Source organism: Carcharodon carcharias, chromosome 28, assembly GCF_017639515.1.
Source record: "Carcharodon carcharias isolate sCarCar2 chromosome 28, sCarCar2.pri, whole genome shotgun sequence".
Taxonomy (NCBI): Eukaryota; Metazoa; Chordata; class Chondrichthyes; order Lamniformes; family Lamnidae; genus Carcharodon; species Carcharodon carcharias.
This window is the reverse complement of record NC_054494.1, coordinates 36,907,687-36,924,187: the sequence shown is the minus strand read 5'-3', so window position 1 is coordinate 36,924,187 and position 16,501 is coordinate 36,907,687. Positions and strand designations below refer to the sequence as shown.

The 16,501-nt window shown below is 42.1% G+C and overlaps 1 pseudogene; it reads right to left on the bottom strand.

Moving 5' to 3' along the window:
* Window positions 1-16,501, bottom strand: part of LOC121270801 — a 119,704-nt pseudogene that overhangs the window by 67,972 nt on the left and 35,231 nt on the right.

Sequence of the window (16,501 nt, the reverse complement as noted above, 5' to 3'; positions counted from 1 at the left end):
TTGAGATTCTTACATTTTAAGGGTGAAAAATACATGGACTTTCTTCTTTCACCACAGTATCAAAAGCACAGGAGTATTCAATCCAGTTTAAACAGCACAGCCACGAACTAGAAGATTGAGCTTATCTACTTACTGCGGCCACCGAGTGGGCCATAGTTAATGTTAAAAAGCTCCAGCAGAACGATGGTTCTCCAGGTTAGCTTTTGTAGCAGCTGCAACCGGTGAGTGCCTCGGTGCAGCATGGTGCTGAAGGACAGGGCCACAGACATACCAATCATGAAAACAAACCTAAATACAGATCACAAATTACTTGGTGCTACACGTGCTTTTGAGTGTACACATCCCAATGTGAAAAAGCCAAGCTAATGGACAGTAAGCCAAGTGTAGCCAACTGGAGGGTTTGTGCCTACAGTGACAATCTCCCGAACGCCACCAAAAATTGCATTTAAGGCAAGTCAAGTACTTCCCCAGAAACAGAGAGGGGTGACAAAACATTGCTTACCCTGGTACATTGAGTAACTATGAAGTGGATTGGAGCATTCTCCAACATCCAGGAATGGTGTGTGGTACAGAAGGACTTAAATACAGAAAAGGAAAGTCAGGGAGGAGGGGGTCAATTAAATAGAGAAGAAAACTTTGCTCCACAACACTGTAAGAGGAAAACGCCAGTCATGTGTCACTGGATCACAGTATTTGTTGAGAGTTTGACTGTATGGAGCCTTCCATTAGATAACACCATTTCCTAAAATGATTACCAGGAACCCTATAGTGTGATTTTTCATCTACCGGTAATAGTGCTTATTGACTAAATATGGGGACAGTTTCACTCATGAGACAAATGGCAAGTGTGAGCTCAACTTAATGAAGCCACCACAAGCCTGTTATCAGAAAGGATTCACCCTGCGCTAACTGACTGTAAGCCAAAATTTCAGGCTCAGGAGGACATTAATAACATATTGTTTACATTCAATTTCCATTATCTTCCTCGTGGAGTGAGATTCATTAGCATGTAGCAGGAGTCAAATGGAAATATTTGTTAATAGGGCCTTGCGCTGAATTGTTAGTTGGAGCTAGTTTTTAAAAGTTGTTTGTGCCTATGTGCCTGCATCTGCATCTGTGTCTGTGTGTGAGTCAAACATTGTCAGCTACTTCTAACACTTTTGATATCAATATCAATTTACATTGGTTAATAATATGCATAATTAAAAGTGTTGTGCAGGAGGTTTATTGGTTGTTTTCAGAGGGAAACCCAGGAGTCTCAGCTAAGGGTCAGTTTTGAGAGAGAGCATTATTCAGGAGCCTCAAGGAAGCTTGAAAGACAATGGTGTTAGAAATTGGAAACAAAAACAGAAAATGCTGGAACCACTCAGCCACTCAATCATCTTTGAACTATTAGTTCTGGTCTGTTCTGTCTGCTGATGCTGACTGACTGGCTGATTAGGTTCAATATATTCTGTCTTTGTTTTAATGAAAGGTTATCTCATAGGTTTCATAGAAGATGTTTCAGAAGATGATCAAACATTTACTCATTCAAGGTGTGTTATTCAGAAGGCTGGTTCACTTAAGGGCAGGCCTAATTCAAGAGAGGCCTGGCTTGTTCAGAACACAGTCAGTCAGGGGGGCACTCGCCAAAGGGAGGGGCGGTCAAAAGACCTACCTTGTTTAGAGCAAGATGAGTCAGGAGGGTAGGCCTGGCTTGTACAGCGGGAAAGTTGACCAAGAATGGTTTGTCTCAGAGAAAAGGCTCATTCCAGAGCTCATTAATTGTTTAGTTTATTCAAAGGGGGCAGCATTCAGGAGGGTATTAAAGGACTGGTTTGTTCAGAAGGGGTATCACTCAGGAAGCTGAAAAAGTTAGTCTGTTTCTGATAAGGTATCATTCTGGAAACAGAGTCAATGTTTGGTTTGTTGAAAGGTTGGCCAGTCAGCAGGATCATTGAAGGAATGGCTTGAAGAGAAGCCATCAATCCTCTGTTAAAATAATAGACAAAGGAATTCTTTATCACCATGTTAAAAATTCATTAGCAAATATCCAGACAGCCTAAAATTAAGGCTGAAAACTTTCTTGCATGGAAACTCATAATTCATTCCAGCAATATAAACTACAGTAACTAAAGGTACAGTACTAGAGAAAGGGCAATTGTCTAATACGTTTGGATTGCGTCTGCAGTCTGAGAAATAAAAATCTTTATCAAATGATTCTTTCAGAATAATAAGAAATGTATGAGCTCTATGTTAAATAAACACTGCCACAGATCTTTACAATGACAGCTTAAAGCTTCTCTCATTGTTGGTTTGGTACAATGAGCATTCAGAGAATTTTGTTCCTCGCTGGAGAAGGAATGATATAAGATGAGAGCAGTAAAGCTTAAGAACAGGAGATGAAGAATGATGTCTTTGGACATGTATTTAGCTTTTTTAACTGTTCGTTGCTGTTGGCTGAGAAGTGAGCTAATGAAATGTGGTTGTGTGTTTCTTAGTCAGTAGGTGTGGTTTTGGTCACTGCTTCAGGAATACATGTACAAAAGGACCAGAGACAACATAAAGATCAACATTTTTATTCAACCAGTGGATAGGATTTGGAATGCATTGCCTGATAGGATACAGATTCGATAGAAAAAGGAATTGGATAAATACTTGAAAGCAAGAAAATGGGCAAAGAATGGGGGAGTGAGGCTAACTGGATTGTTCTTTGGAAGCACCAATATAGACCCGATGGGTTGACTGACTTATTTCTGTCCTGTATTATTCTATGATTCGATAGTCTGGGCTGACATTCCAATGCAGTGAGGGAGTGGTAGAACAGGCTCCTTCAGACAAGATATTAAATCAAAGAACAGGGAGCTTTCCGGGCTACCTTGCCAAAATTTCCCCTTCAAGAAACACTGCCTCCAAAACAAGTCTACCAGTTTGTCATCTCGTTGATGCTTGAGGGATCTTGCTGTGCAACAAAATGGCTGTTACTCCTCACCTACGCAATAACAGTCACAGTTCCACTGCATGTGAAGTATGTGAAGTACTTAAAGGCTGTGTTGAAAGATGTAATTTGGTGCTTTATAAATGTAAGCCCTTTTTTCGTGTTCTGGGTTGTGTTTATCTTGAGCCAACTCTCATTACTTACCACACAGTGACGTCCACAATCCCCAGGTACATCAACTATTGTGGAGCTGGTTAAGCTCCATCTAACATATCTCCACAATGTATGCCATTAATGTTAATGGCTTGTGAAGTGGATAATAATTCTCTGCAGTGACTGTCTCAATCTTTTTAAAGTGCTTTATTGACCACCAGACTGTATCATAACCACAATCGCATTGAAACAGGACCCTGGTTGTCCTTCAGCGTGTTATCTAACTTTATGACATTGTACTCAGGGTTAGATTAGCCATTATGATTTGTTGTTTACGTTGCTCTGATCCAACCCAGTCTGCATGGGCCTAGCAGCACTACTTGTGACTCCACTGAACAGAACACAGCATGTTGTGGAATACTTCATCCACACAAGTCTTTCAGAAACAATCTTGTCCCTCTTTGGGGTCACTTTAGATCTAATCTGACAGTTATTCAGAAGTGAAAGGTGAGTCAATTAGGTGCTTTTGTGGGATGGCTAGCATCAGTGAATCTAGATGTGTAACTTTTGAATGGCAGCGCACTCTTTCTCTGCCTACTTTGCATGATATCAATAACTGAGGTCTGCTAAAATACCAAAGTCTACTCACTTGCAGACTGTTAATATCCAGTGGTCTGCTTTCAAACTACTTCTATTTCATCAGCTTGGTTTAATTGGTAGAACTTTCATCTGAGTCAGAAGGTTCTGGTTTCAAGTCCCACTAAAGCATAGAAGCAGAAGGAAATCATTCAGCCAACCTTGCTGTGCTGCCTCTTTGGTATAGCAATCCCAAATTAATCCTACTGCCTGGCTCTCTTCCCTTATTGTTATGTGTTCCTCTGTCCTATCTTTCTCTTAAAAGATGCAATTGTTTTTGCCTCAACTACTTCTGTGACAAAACATTCATGCTCCAATAATTCTCTTCATAAATAAATTGCTTCTAAACTCTCTCCTCATTCCATTTGTGACTGATGACCCTTCATCACTGACTCGCAATTCAGAGAAAAATACTTTCTATATTCACCCACTGAAAAGTTTTTATAATTTTAAAAACGTCTATTAAATTTCCTCTTCTTCTTCCGTGCATCCGTAGAAACAAGCCCACTTTATCACGTCATTCTTTATAATTATAGCTTTCCCTCCCAGGCATCTGGTGGCTCTCTTGAGGTATGTTCTTCATGCCACATAATCTATGCTAGCACATTAGAGTTCACTGCGTTGTTGGGGATGAAACATTAAACCAAGCTGATGAAATAGCTTGGACCATTCTGACTCAAATAAAAACAGAAAATGCTGGAAAAACTCAGCAGGTCTGACAGCATCTATGGAGAGAGAAACAGAGTAAACGTTTTGAGTCCATGTGACCCTTCTTCAGAGCCTCCTGACTCATCAGGTAGATGTTGAAGATCCCATAACTTTGTCATCAGTGGCCCTTTCTTCCAATTATCTGGCCAGCTCTCTCAGCCAACAAACTAACACTATGAGAAGAACATCTTATTTATTCATTACATGTGCTTTTTGTGGGACTTTGCTGTACACAATTGTCTGCCATGCTTGTCCAAATAACACTATAAACATAACTGAATGGATGTGAAATGCTTTCAGATGTACTGAGGATGTAATAAGATCTTTATATCAATGAAAGTTATTTCTTTCTTGATCATTGCAGTTATATATGGCTGCAAGTTCAGAAATGTGGCTTTATCCAACCTGATGTTCTGACTGAACAAAGTTCTTTAGCTTGTCTGGTTCCATCCTTCCAGAAAAGCAACTCAACCCACATCCCATTGTCACATCCAGCTTCTCCTTAAATGAGCAATGTCAATCATCTTTCACATCAAGATGATCCAGCCATTGATTTCCCCTTTACATCATCTCTTACAGAACATACATCAATCATAATACATCCCTGCTGACAACACATTCCATTAAAGGGTTGCTTCCATCTCACTTAGGCGTTTGCAGTTTTTGTTGAAGCTAGATGCATAAATGTACAAGCAAAGCATCATGTAAGTGGGCTGCAACCATGGACAAAGCAGTGGGAATTGTTGCTACGAATACATAGATAGTCTTACATTCCGTTATTGCTTACCAAGGCATCACAAGATCAGCAACTGTCAAACCAGTAAGAGATTAAATAAAGGGTTATATAAACAGCACACACCCAAATAACAGAAACACATCTAGCTCCTTGATTTCAGCACTTTTCTCAGATTTCCATAGTTTTCATTAGGGTCAAAAATATATAGAAACATTTGTTTGGCCTTAACTCCATATTACAAACACCCACACCTCCCTCTACTGCCTCTGTCCCCATCTTCAAAAGCAGGGTGACCAACTGTCCTGTATTTTAAAGGATTCTCCCCTATTTTGACTGTTTGTTCCACATAACTTGAGGGATACCATTTGTCCCTTATTTCTCGGACAGTCAATGGGAGACTGAGCCTGGGAATCTCCTGGCCTTTGCATCTTTTGTGAGCATTTGCACTATGTCTGTTGGTCCCACAGGGGGAGTTATGGTCACCAGCACCCTTTCAGCTCTTATGGTCACCAGAATCCCCACCCCCACAACAGTCGTTCCACAAAAGTTAGTCACCATGTTCAAAGGCCTCCTCAATTGATGGCTTGATTTTCGCCCCAACGCCCAGATTATTTCTGGGTCCTGCATCTGCATCACTTACACAATTCTTCAAATGCAGATCACCTAATTGGACCAGAGGCAAGTTCAGCACCCAGCTAGAGGCACCAAGCGCTGCTGGAAGATGGGAACTGAGACTTGAGTACATTCGCAAAGGCAGATGACAGACATGATTGGGTTTGCCGCTGCCTTGCTGAAGAGAGGAGACAGGAGATCAGAGCTCTGGCAACCAATGGGATGGTACTATGTCCACTCTGACACAAAAACACTTTCTGTCACTTAATTCTCTTCACCATTAACATAACTTGGGGGCTCCCACACTGCACCACCCAGCTGTGCCCTAACATGCAGCAGGTTGTTTGGGTTCACTGATCTACAATTCCAAAACCCCCTGCTGGCCACCCCCAGGTCCTTAACAAGCTGAACGGGCAGCTAATTGGAGGCAAGCGGGTTCTCGGGTCCCCACCACAACCACAACCACTACACCCCGGCCGTCGCTTTGAAAATAGCAACAGCATTGGGGAGGCAATAATGTAGTGGTATTGTTGTTGGACTAGTAATCCAGAGGCCCAGGGTAATGCTCTGGGGACCTGGGTTCAAATCCTGCCACAGCAGATGGTGGAATTTGAATTCAATAAAAATCTGGAATTAAAAGTCAAATGATGACCATGAAACCATTGCTGATTATTGTAAAAAAAACCCATATGGGTTCACTAATGGGGAGTCGCCCTTACCTTGCTGAATAGCTGGTCATGTGACTCCAGACCCACAGCAATGTGGTTGACTCTTAAATGCCCTCTGACTAAGGGTGGATGGGCAATAAATGCTGGACTAGCCAGTGATGCCCATGTCCCATGAATGAATAACAGGACACAGGCCATTTGGGAGTGCTGTTTTCAAAACACTGATCTTGCCCCCAGGGGCAACTGAACCCTTTAGCCGTCCTTTCAGTCTTCTAACCTTTCCCCTGACTGGAATGCATGAAGATCCTGGCATCCACTCCATCCACTCCTAGTCTCCCTCCAGTGGCTCCACCAAGATGAGCAACTTGAGGGGCAAGGGTATATTGCTTTCATGAACATTCAGCAACAATTTATTCTAGTGTCGGTACTGACATCAAAACCCACCTCCCATCCTGGCGGCAAAGAAAGATTTATTAAGCTTCCTGCAGAGCACCGCATGTACTAAATGGATGTTTGGTATATCACCCAGCAGGACTACGCTTCCTGCAAAATTGACCTGAGAACCAAAACCTCCAGGAATATGAGAATCAATAATACTGGAGGCTCAGGTTGCAGATCTCTGGTGAATATTAATTCTTGAATAATTTTTGATTTATTGCTTTTATGAGAGAATTACTGATTCAGTGGACAGGAGTTTGTGCTTCCAGTGTTCTGCTTGCAATTTTCACGGCATTAGACATCGGAAAGACTCCAGCCCTGTACTTGCTGCTCAGCATCGATCTTATATTTTGAGAGCTTAAAATTCCAGCTTTTCTTAGGCATCACATTTGATTGCCTATAATGTGTGATTTTTAAAAAATTTGATTTTCTGATAGCCCAAAACAGATCAGCATCGATGCAGCTGTGGAGTCCTCCATCATCCAGTTCATCCTCTCGCCTGTTAGGAGGATAATGTGGAGGCAGCAACAAGAAAAGGAGAACGAGGTGAGGGGAGGGTTAAAAAGAATATTACATCAAGCTGGACATGTCAGTTAACAGATGACTCCTGTCATTGTGCATTTCTAGCTCCATCTCCATCCTCACTCTGATTGGATCTCTGCTTTGCCTCAACAACAATCGCTGCACATCGTTGTGCATGAAGTGCTTTGAGACATGAGAAACAGTGTGTGATTGCTTCTCTTACTTTCTGAATTGCTCTTTGGCTCTCTGTTCCTTAACTTCTTGTGCCTCCACTTCCACTGTTCCTAAATGCCATCAAAACGTATGGCAGTCAAAAAAACATTTGTCAGTATGTCCTGCGATTGTTGAGGGTTGGGGAGGAAGGTGTTGGTGGGACTATCACTAGTTATGTGAAAATCATAGGAAAAGCTAAACCCAAATTCAGCTGGAGGCTTAGCAAATTACTAAATGTCTCCACAGTATAGTCTGAAGGCTAGCAACAAGCTTGAAATAAAAAGTCAGCAACAATGCTGATTACTAACTGCACAATATGTAGAGCTCCTTGCCTATCTGTGTAACACAGTGCTGAATATCAAGAATATTTGATGCAATCTCAATTGTTTTTAAGTTAATGCACACCAGGAGTAACATTTTTACAATACCATTCCATGGGGCATGTTCAAAGAACTAGTAGCCGCCACCTCCATAGTTGACAAAGACCATGACAGTTAGTGCCAACCTGTAAACACACAGAAAGGGAGATAGGTTTAAGCAGCATTTATAATATGAGCCCATTCGCTCTATCCATACTCCCACAACTGACAGTTCACCAACAACTCACAACTTGTATGCCAATTGTTAATATTGTCACGTTTGGTTTCAAGATATAATCCAGGTCTTGAGCATATAATCCAAGGTGACAGTTTAATGCAGGACTGCCGTTGTGCTGCATTGTCTGAAGTTTCATCAAAAACATTGAACTGAAGCTTTGTCTGTCTGTTCAGGTGAACCGTGAAGATCCCATATGAGGAAGAGGAGGGAGCTCATTTACTGATCTGGGAAACATTCGATCTCAATTAGTTAGTCATCCATCTCTTCGCCATTTTAATACAATTGCCTGTTTCAAAAAAAATAAAAAAGATTGTGACTATAGCTTAGGGGTTAGAGTGCTGGCCTTATTAAACCAGGGATTGTGATTTCAAATTTCACTGGAGCCTGTTCACATTTACTTGAGCAAATGCAGGTTAATTAAGGAAAGCCAGCACAGATTTGTTCAGGGCAAATTGTGGAGACCTCCATCATCCAGTTCCTTGCCAAACTTGGCTGAGTTTTACATAGGAGATGAGGAAAAATGTTCCCCATTGGTGAAAGGATCGAGAACAAGAGGATTTGAGGTAATTGGCAAAAGAGCAATGGCAACATGAGGAAAAAAACTTTTTCACGCAGGTTACAATCTGGAATGCACTGCCAGAGAGGGTGGTGGAGGCAGGTTCAATCAAGGCATTCAAGAGGGCACTGGATTGTTATCTGAAAAAGCAGAACGTGCATGGCTATGGGGAGAAGGTGGGGGAATGGGACTAGGTAAATTGATCCTGCGGAGACCCTGTGCAGACATAACTGGCTGAATGGCTTCCTCCTGTGCTGTAACAATTCTGTGGTTATACTGTTGTCAAAAAAACTTAGCACTGTGAGTTCTCTCCTATTCAGAAGCAAGCGATTAATGATGGGCCTCCTTTATAAAAGATGAGGAACACTTCAGTACTCAGTGTGCCACATTGCCTTACATTCAACAGAAAGCAACACTATTCTCTGTTTAGACTTTAAACTCTAATGGTATTGTTGTGCTTCATTCTTCAGTTATGTGATACTGACTCACGTCCTTCACTTTCCCTGCCACATTTCTAACAAAAAAACGTTTTTGACAGGTGTAATTCTATGGGAAAAGGGCAAGGGAGTGGTAGTGATTGGATAGCTCTACCAAAAAGCTGGCACAGGCATGATGGGCTGAATGGCTTCCATATGCACTGCAATATTCTATGATTTTATTCTGTTTATGAGGCTGTCTTGTTCAGCAGTGTTCTTATATACCTCCTTAATAAAGCAGAACATCTCTAGGTGTGATTGAAAATGTAGTGCATGGTGGTAAGGACTGTGCCACCAACAAGGATGTGGGACTGTCAACCATGAATGATCTCTCAATGTCAAAGATAAAATGATGGCCTTATTGAAATGAAATAGGATTCCCAATTTTCTTTTGATGTCAGGAAGATGAAAAATATAGACATGTTCCAATGTGAATGAGGAAAATAAGATGAAATGCAACCACCTCTAGACAACACATGTGATTGTTTTTTAAAAGAACGGTACTATATTCACCATCAAAATATTTACCTATAACAACAGATTCAACAGAATGATATCAGGGCTAAAAGGATTAAATTCTGAGGGCAGGTTGCATGGGCTAGGCTTGTGTTCCCTTGAGTGGAGAGGTTTAATCTAATTGGTTCAGGTAGGTTTTCACTAATCTGAACTGGAAATTTGTGCAGGATCAGGGCATGGAAGGGTTTGCAGTTATAAAATATTGAGCTGTAAACCTTCAGCATTTGGCAAATTCATTTGTGCCCAGTAAAACTGACCTCATTTTGTTTTGAAAAACATAAATTTTCCCTTTGGTCTTGATAATGTGGAACGTCCATTTCTTGAGAAGACACCATTTTGAACACACTTCTCCAGAAAACCAAACGCAAAGTTGATTGAGGTGTTGAGAAATGAGAGTTGCCATGGCTTACAAAATGGTGGGGCTGGTTTGATGGGCCAAATGATTTCATCCTGCTTCCTTGCCTCTGTTTCTTAGGGGGAATTTGGAGAGATTTATTCTGGATGCTTTTTGCACCGCTCATAAACCACGGGAAGCCAAAGTGTAAACAAGATTTTCATGTGATTAATACTGTTTTCTATATTCATCTGGTTCACTAAAGTCCTTTAGGGAAGGAAGTCTGCCGTCCTTACCTGTTCTGGCCTACATGTGACTCCAGACCCACAGCAATGTGGTTGACTCTTAAATGCCCTCTGAACAAGGGCAATTAAGGATGGGCAATAAATGCTGGCTTAGACAGCAATGCCCAAATCCCATGAACGAATGAAAATTCTAAATCTTCAAAAGATCTGTTTAAAACAGCCATACATCTGGAACAGCACACAATATGCAAATTGAAATCTTATCAATCAATAAGGGTTGAAGAAAGAAAGACTTGCATTTATATAGCACTTTCCATGACCACTGGATGCCTCAAAGCACTTTGAAGCCAATGAAGTATTTTTGATGTGTTGTAAGGAAAACCCGGCAGCCAATACACATTCAGCAAACTCCCTTAAAATAACAAAGTAATAATGATGGCTGCAAAACAAAAACAGAATATATAATAACGATGGGAAGTCTGTTTTTTGTGATGTTGACTGAGGGTTAAATATTGGCCAGACATTGGGATAACTCAAAAATACTGCAGATGCTGGAAATCTGAAATACAAACAGAAAATGATGGAAAATACTCAGCAGGTCTGGCAGCATCTGCGGAGAGAGAAACAGGGCTAACGTTTCAGGTCTGTGACCTTTCATCAGAACTGGGAAAAGTTAGAGATGAAATAGGTTTTGAGCAATGAAGAGGTGGGTGGGGCAAGGACTAAAGGAAGGGTTGCGATAGGGCAGAAGAGAGATTGAATGACAGATGAGTTAGTCTTCCGGGACCAAAGGAAATGGTGGTAGGGCAAGAAAAGAAACAAAAGATGTGCCTAGAGTAGGTGTGCTGTTCTGTGGAAGCAAAATGAGAGAAAAACTGAAAAATGCAAAGAAAAGGAAACAAAATGGGGCAGGAATAATTGTCTGAAATTGCTGGATTCAGTGTTAAGTCTGGAAGGCTGTAAAGTGCCTAATCGAAAGATGAGGTGCTGTTCCTCAAGGGAAATCATGTTTGACAAACCTCAGAATCATAGACGCTTACAACACAGAAGGAGGCCATTCAGCCCATTGCGTCTGCGCCGGTCAACAAAGATCTAACCACACTAATCCCATATTCCAGCACTTGGCCAATAGCCCTGGAGGCTATGGCAACACAAGTGAATATCCAAATACTTCTTAAATGGTATGAGAGTTTCTGATTCAACCACCCTTTCAGGCAGTGAGTTCCAGACTCAGTTGGAGTTTTTGAGGATGTTACTTGTAGCATAGATAAAGGTGAACCAGTGGATGTGGTGTGTTTGGATTTTCAGAAGGCTTTTGATAAGTCCCACACAGGTTAGTAAACAAAATTAGAGCACATGGGATAGGGGGTAATATACTGGTATGAATTTAGAATTGGTTAACAGAAAGGAAGCTTATATTGAGCACCACTGGAACAGTGCAGCAGGTCAAGGACAGAGATGTCAGCGCAAGAGGGAGATGGAGAATTAAAAAGGCAGGCCTCTGGAAGCTCAAGGTCATGCTTGTGTACTGAATGGAGGTGTTCCACAAAGTGGTCACCAATCTGCATTTGGTCTCCCCAGTGTAGAGGAGACCACATTGTGAGCAGGGAATACAGTAAACTAGATTGAAAGAAGTACACATAAATCACTGCTTCACCTGAAAGGGGCGTTTGGGGCCTTGCAAGGTGAGGAGAGAGGAGGTAAAAGGGTAGGTGTTATATTTCCTGCATTTGCATGAAAAGATGCTGTGGGAAGGGAATGGGGTGTTGGAGGTGACTGAGGTGTGGACCAGGATGTCGCAGAGGGAACAGTCCCTTTGGAATACTGAAAGAAGAGGGGAAGATGTGTTTGGTGGTGGCATCGTGCTGGAGGTGGCAGTAAATATTCCATTATAGTGAACAAAGTTAAAATAGCCAAATAATCTGTTTAGTGATGTTGGTGATGTTGAGAAATAATCTCACAGAAACATACAGAATTCTTACAGGGCTCAACAGGGTAGATGCAGGAAGGATGATTCCCTTGCTGGAGGGTTTAGAACTAGGATACACAGTCTCAGATCAAGGGGCAGGCCAATTAGCACTAAAATGAGAAGGGACTTCTTCACTTGAAGGGTGGTGAATCTTTGGAATGCTCTACCCTAGAGGGCTGTGGAGGCTCAGGCATTGAGTATATGCAGGACAGAGATATTAAAGTCATCAAGTGATATGGAGACAGTGCAGGAAAATGGCATTGAGGTGGAAGGTCAGCCATGATCTAGTTGAATTGCAGAGCAGGCTCAAGGGGCTGAATGGCCTTCTGCTCCTATTTCCTATGCTGAGGAATAAATATTGGGGAGGTGATGGCATAGTGGTGTTGTCACTGACTATTATTCCAGGACCTGGGTTTGAATCCCACCAGGACAGATGGTGAAATTTGAATTCAATAAACATCTGGAATTAAAAGTCTAATGATGATCATGAAACGATTGTCTTAAAATCCCTCACCAATGTCCTCCCTTTAGGACTAATTTCCCTTCCTCTAGGGAAGGAAATCTGCCATCCTTAACAGGCCTACATGCGACTTCAGACCCACAGCAATGTGATTGTGGTTGACTCTCAAATGCCCTCTAAACAAGGGCGATTAGGATTGTGATGCGACGCCCACATCCCACGAATGAAGGGGAGGGGGGGGTGCGGGGGGGAAAACAGGGAGGACTCCCTGTTCGAAATAGCGCCATGGGACCTGTTATGTCATCCACAAGGTGGCATCTCAGATTTAGTGCAGCATTCCTCTAGCACTCGGACAGAGTGGATCAGCAGCCCCTGAGCTCGCATGGCGCAAAGCGGCGGGGCGCTCGCCGTAATTCCGACGGGAAACAGGCGGAACCCGCCAGTGAGTGAGCGGCACCTCCCTCTGCTCCTGCAGTTCGGGTCGCAGGGCGGCAGTGGCCGTGTACCTGATGGGAATTGCCAGAGCCATGCAAACCCGCTGAGGGCGGGATAAGAGAGCTGGTTGCAGCAGCGTGAGCAAGAGGGAGGAGGCAGCACAAAAAGGCAGCTTCCTTATTTCAGATCTCAGCCCTGCAGTTCCAGATCACACGGAATTGACGCAAGGATGTCGCCCTTTCGCAATCGGAGCTACACAAATTACAAATATAAAAGCATCTTTTTCAGACTCAGGAAGGTAGTCTCAGTAGATTACTAAAAGTGATACTTATGGTTAATGTATTATTTTCGATGGACAACCCATTTCCTATTTATTACAATATTAATCATTCATATTAGTCACCCCTGCGTAAATTTCTATCCGCTCAGCAGTATTAATTTCCATGTCTATGCTGATTTTCAAAAAAAATTCAGCATTATCCATAATACATTAGGTTTGATGGTATAACAAATGTTTCTCTCTCTTTTACAACATGCAGTCACGCTTACTCACCTAAGTGGATACACTGGTCCACTTACCCTGTGAAGTGCACACCGCGGTTTTAAGTGTATGGATTTTTCGAAGTTAAAATATCATTTTATTGAAGTTCGAACTGTTAAAGCTGCGGTCCCTGGACAGTTGCTAGACCATTCTAGCGGGTCGTCTCTCTAACCGTCTTGTACATCGAAAAACTGTACTTGCTGAAGCAACTGCAGCTTTAAGTGAACGGCATGAGGTCTACTGATGTTTGGGGAAGTCGAGTTATGATAGTTTTTGGTGAGTATCAGCTGATCGAGGCACACGACTGTAAACTGCAGGGCAAGATCCAGGGCAGAAAGCAGCAACACTATGATACACACTGTAAAAGGGAATCATGAAGGCTGCACATTTACGGTAACTGTCTGTCAAAGTCCTTTTTATTATTATTATTGAATTCCAGGAATTTACCAGTGTTTAGAGGACCACATTACATTAACTGCTTACATAAAAACTACAATCCTTCACTAATATCTACTTCAAAAAGGCTTCCGCAATGGCAGAAAGACATTGCCTTTATATAGCACTTTTCAAAATCTCAGGACGTCCTAGGTTGCTTTACACCCAATTACCTACTTTTTGAAGTGTACTCAATGTTGTAATGCAGGAAAAATGGCTGCCAAGTTAGGCACAGCAAGCTCCCACAAAACAGCAATGTGAGTGTGACCGGACAAACTGCTACTGTTGTTGATTGAGGGCTAAGTGTTGCCTGAGACATCGGGAAGAACCAAAATAATGCCATGGGATCTTTTCCGTCCGCCTCAGGGAGCAGGTGGAACCTCGATTTAATGTCTCATCTGAAAATGGCACTTCTGGCAGTGTAGCACTCGGTCAGTACTGCACAGGAGCATTGGTGTAGAACTGAGCCATGCAGTCTAGAGGGCTCTAAGTTTGGCCTCTTGTCTGTACAGCTGGTCTTGGCTGGGATGGCAATAGGAATATTACAAGTGTAACAAAAACAGAAAATGCTGGAAAAAACTCAGCAGGCCTAACAGCATTTGTGGAGAGAAAAAAAGCCAGAGTTAACGTTTCAATTCCTTAAGGATTCTGTTAGACCTGCTGAGTTTTTCCAGCATTTCCTGTTTCTGTTTCGGATCCTGCCAGCATTCCCATTCAGTGTGTGAAGAACTATCCACAATCTTGGAACTGCACCCCAGCATAAAGAGTGCAGGGGAGAAACTGAGAGCAATATGTCTGTATGGGTTTCTGAATGGTTCATACAATTCAGTGTTAACAAATGTCAAATACACTGAATAAAATGGAATACTTTATATGTCAGACCATTTGGGTTAGATTTAAACTTCCACTGACTGTCATTGGTTATGGCCCCTGTCCAATTTTCCTTTGCATTTTAGAGTGCAATCTGCAACACCAAGATTCCCACAGAGCCATGCAGGTTAAAATCTAGCTCAATATTTTCAAAATATATTCATTCACGGGATTTAGGCATGCTGGCTAGGCCAGCATTTATCGCCCATCCCTAATTGCCCTTGAGAAGGTGGTGGTGAGCTGCCTTCTTGAACTGTTGCAGTCCATGTGGTGTAGGTACACCCACAGTGCTGTTAGGAAGGAAGTTCCAGGATTTTGACTCAGCAACAGTGAAAGAACAGTGATATAGTCCCAAGTTAGGATATACATGTCTCACTGTACAGTGCACATCAGGTATTTCCTGATATTGGTAGATCAAGTCACATGTGATCTTTTGGACTACTTTCGATCACCTGAGGGGAATCAGAGAGGAATATTTGAAGATAATATTTTCGACCACCTCTTCTCCTTTAAGACACTCTGTAAAACCTGCCTCTTTGACCAAGCCTTTGGTCGTCTGCTCTAATATCTTTTTGTGCTTTTTATCATACGTTTTATTATAATGCTTTTGAAAGCACCATGGGGCATTTCATTACATTAAAGTTTACATTATATAAATATAAGCTGCTGTTATGATTGGCTCTGCCTGAGTTTTTCTCCATTTTTGCCTTTTTCCGGGAGACTATGACTGCCAGGACTGTTAGGAAATTAGTCATCTAATCATGATGCAACCACTGACAGGGTGCATGGGGAAGGCTTGATGGATCCACTTGTCCTTTCCTGCCTGTCAGTTTTGCATGTTCATTTGTACATTTCAGATTGAACTCCTACATTTATAGTAGCTGTAATCTGGATAGGTTGTGTTATATCCATCAGAGCAGCAGAGAGTGCAGGGCCAGCTGTAAATATCTAGGGGAATTGGGTTCTGCTGTGATTGATGAGTGCTTCACGTTCTTACTGCGGGGTGGCCCTGTTAAACTCACTTCCCTTCTTGACACACAACTCCCTTCATTCCTACGCCAAATTTATAGAATTTTACTTCAATGCAGCCTGTCAGATTAAGTTAGATTTTACCCAATTATATTCTGGGCTGGAGAGCAGGCAGGCAAGCAGATGTGAGTTTAGCTTTTGTGCATTTAAAAATGCATTTTATTGCAAAGCTAAACTATAGCCAAGGCTGGTATTTGTGAGTCACCTTAAATTACTGCCAATTACTTTAATCAGATATTTCCTATTGAGGTCTAACCAGCTAAGCAATGTGTCAGTGTAGCCACATCTGTTGTTTGTCCTACGGAGCAAAATAATGGGGACAGTTTCAAAAATTGGATTTATCAGCAAATTGTGCAGGATTGCCCTGTACAGTGCGTTACATCATCCCCTCTCACCTCTCAGACCTGGACAAGGGAGACATAGGCCTCCTCCCTG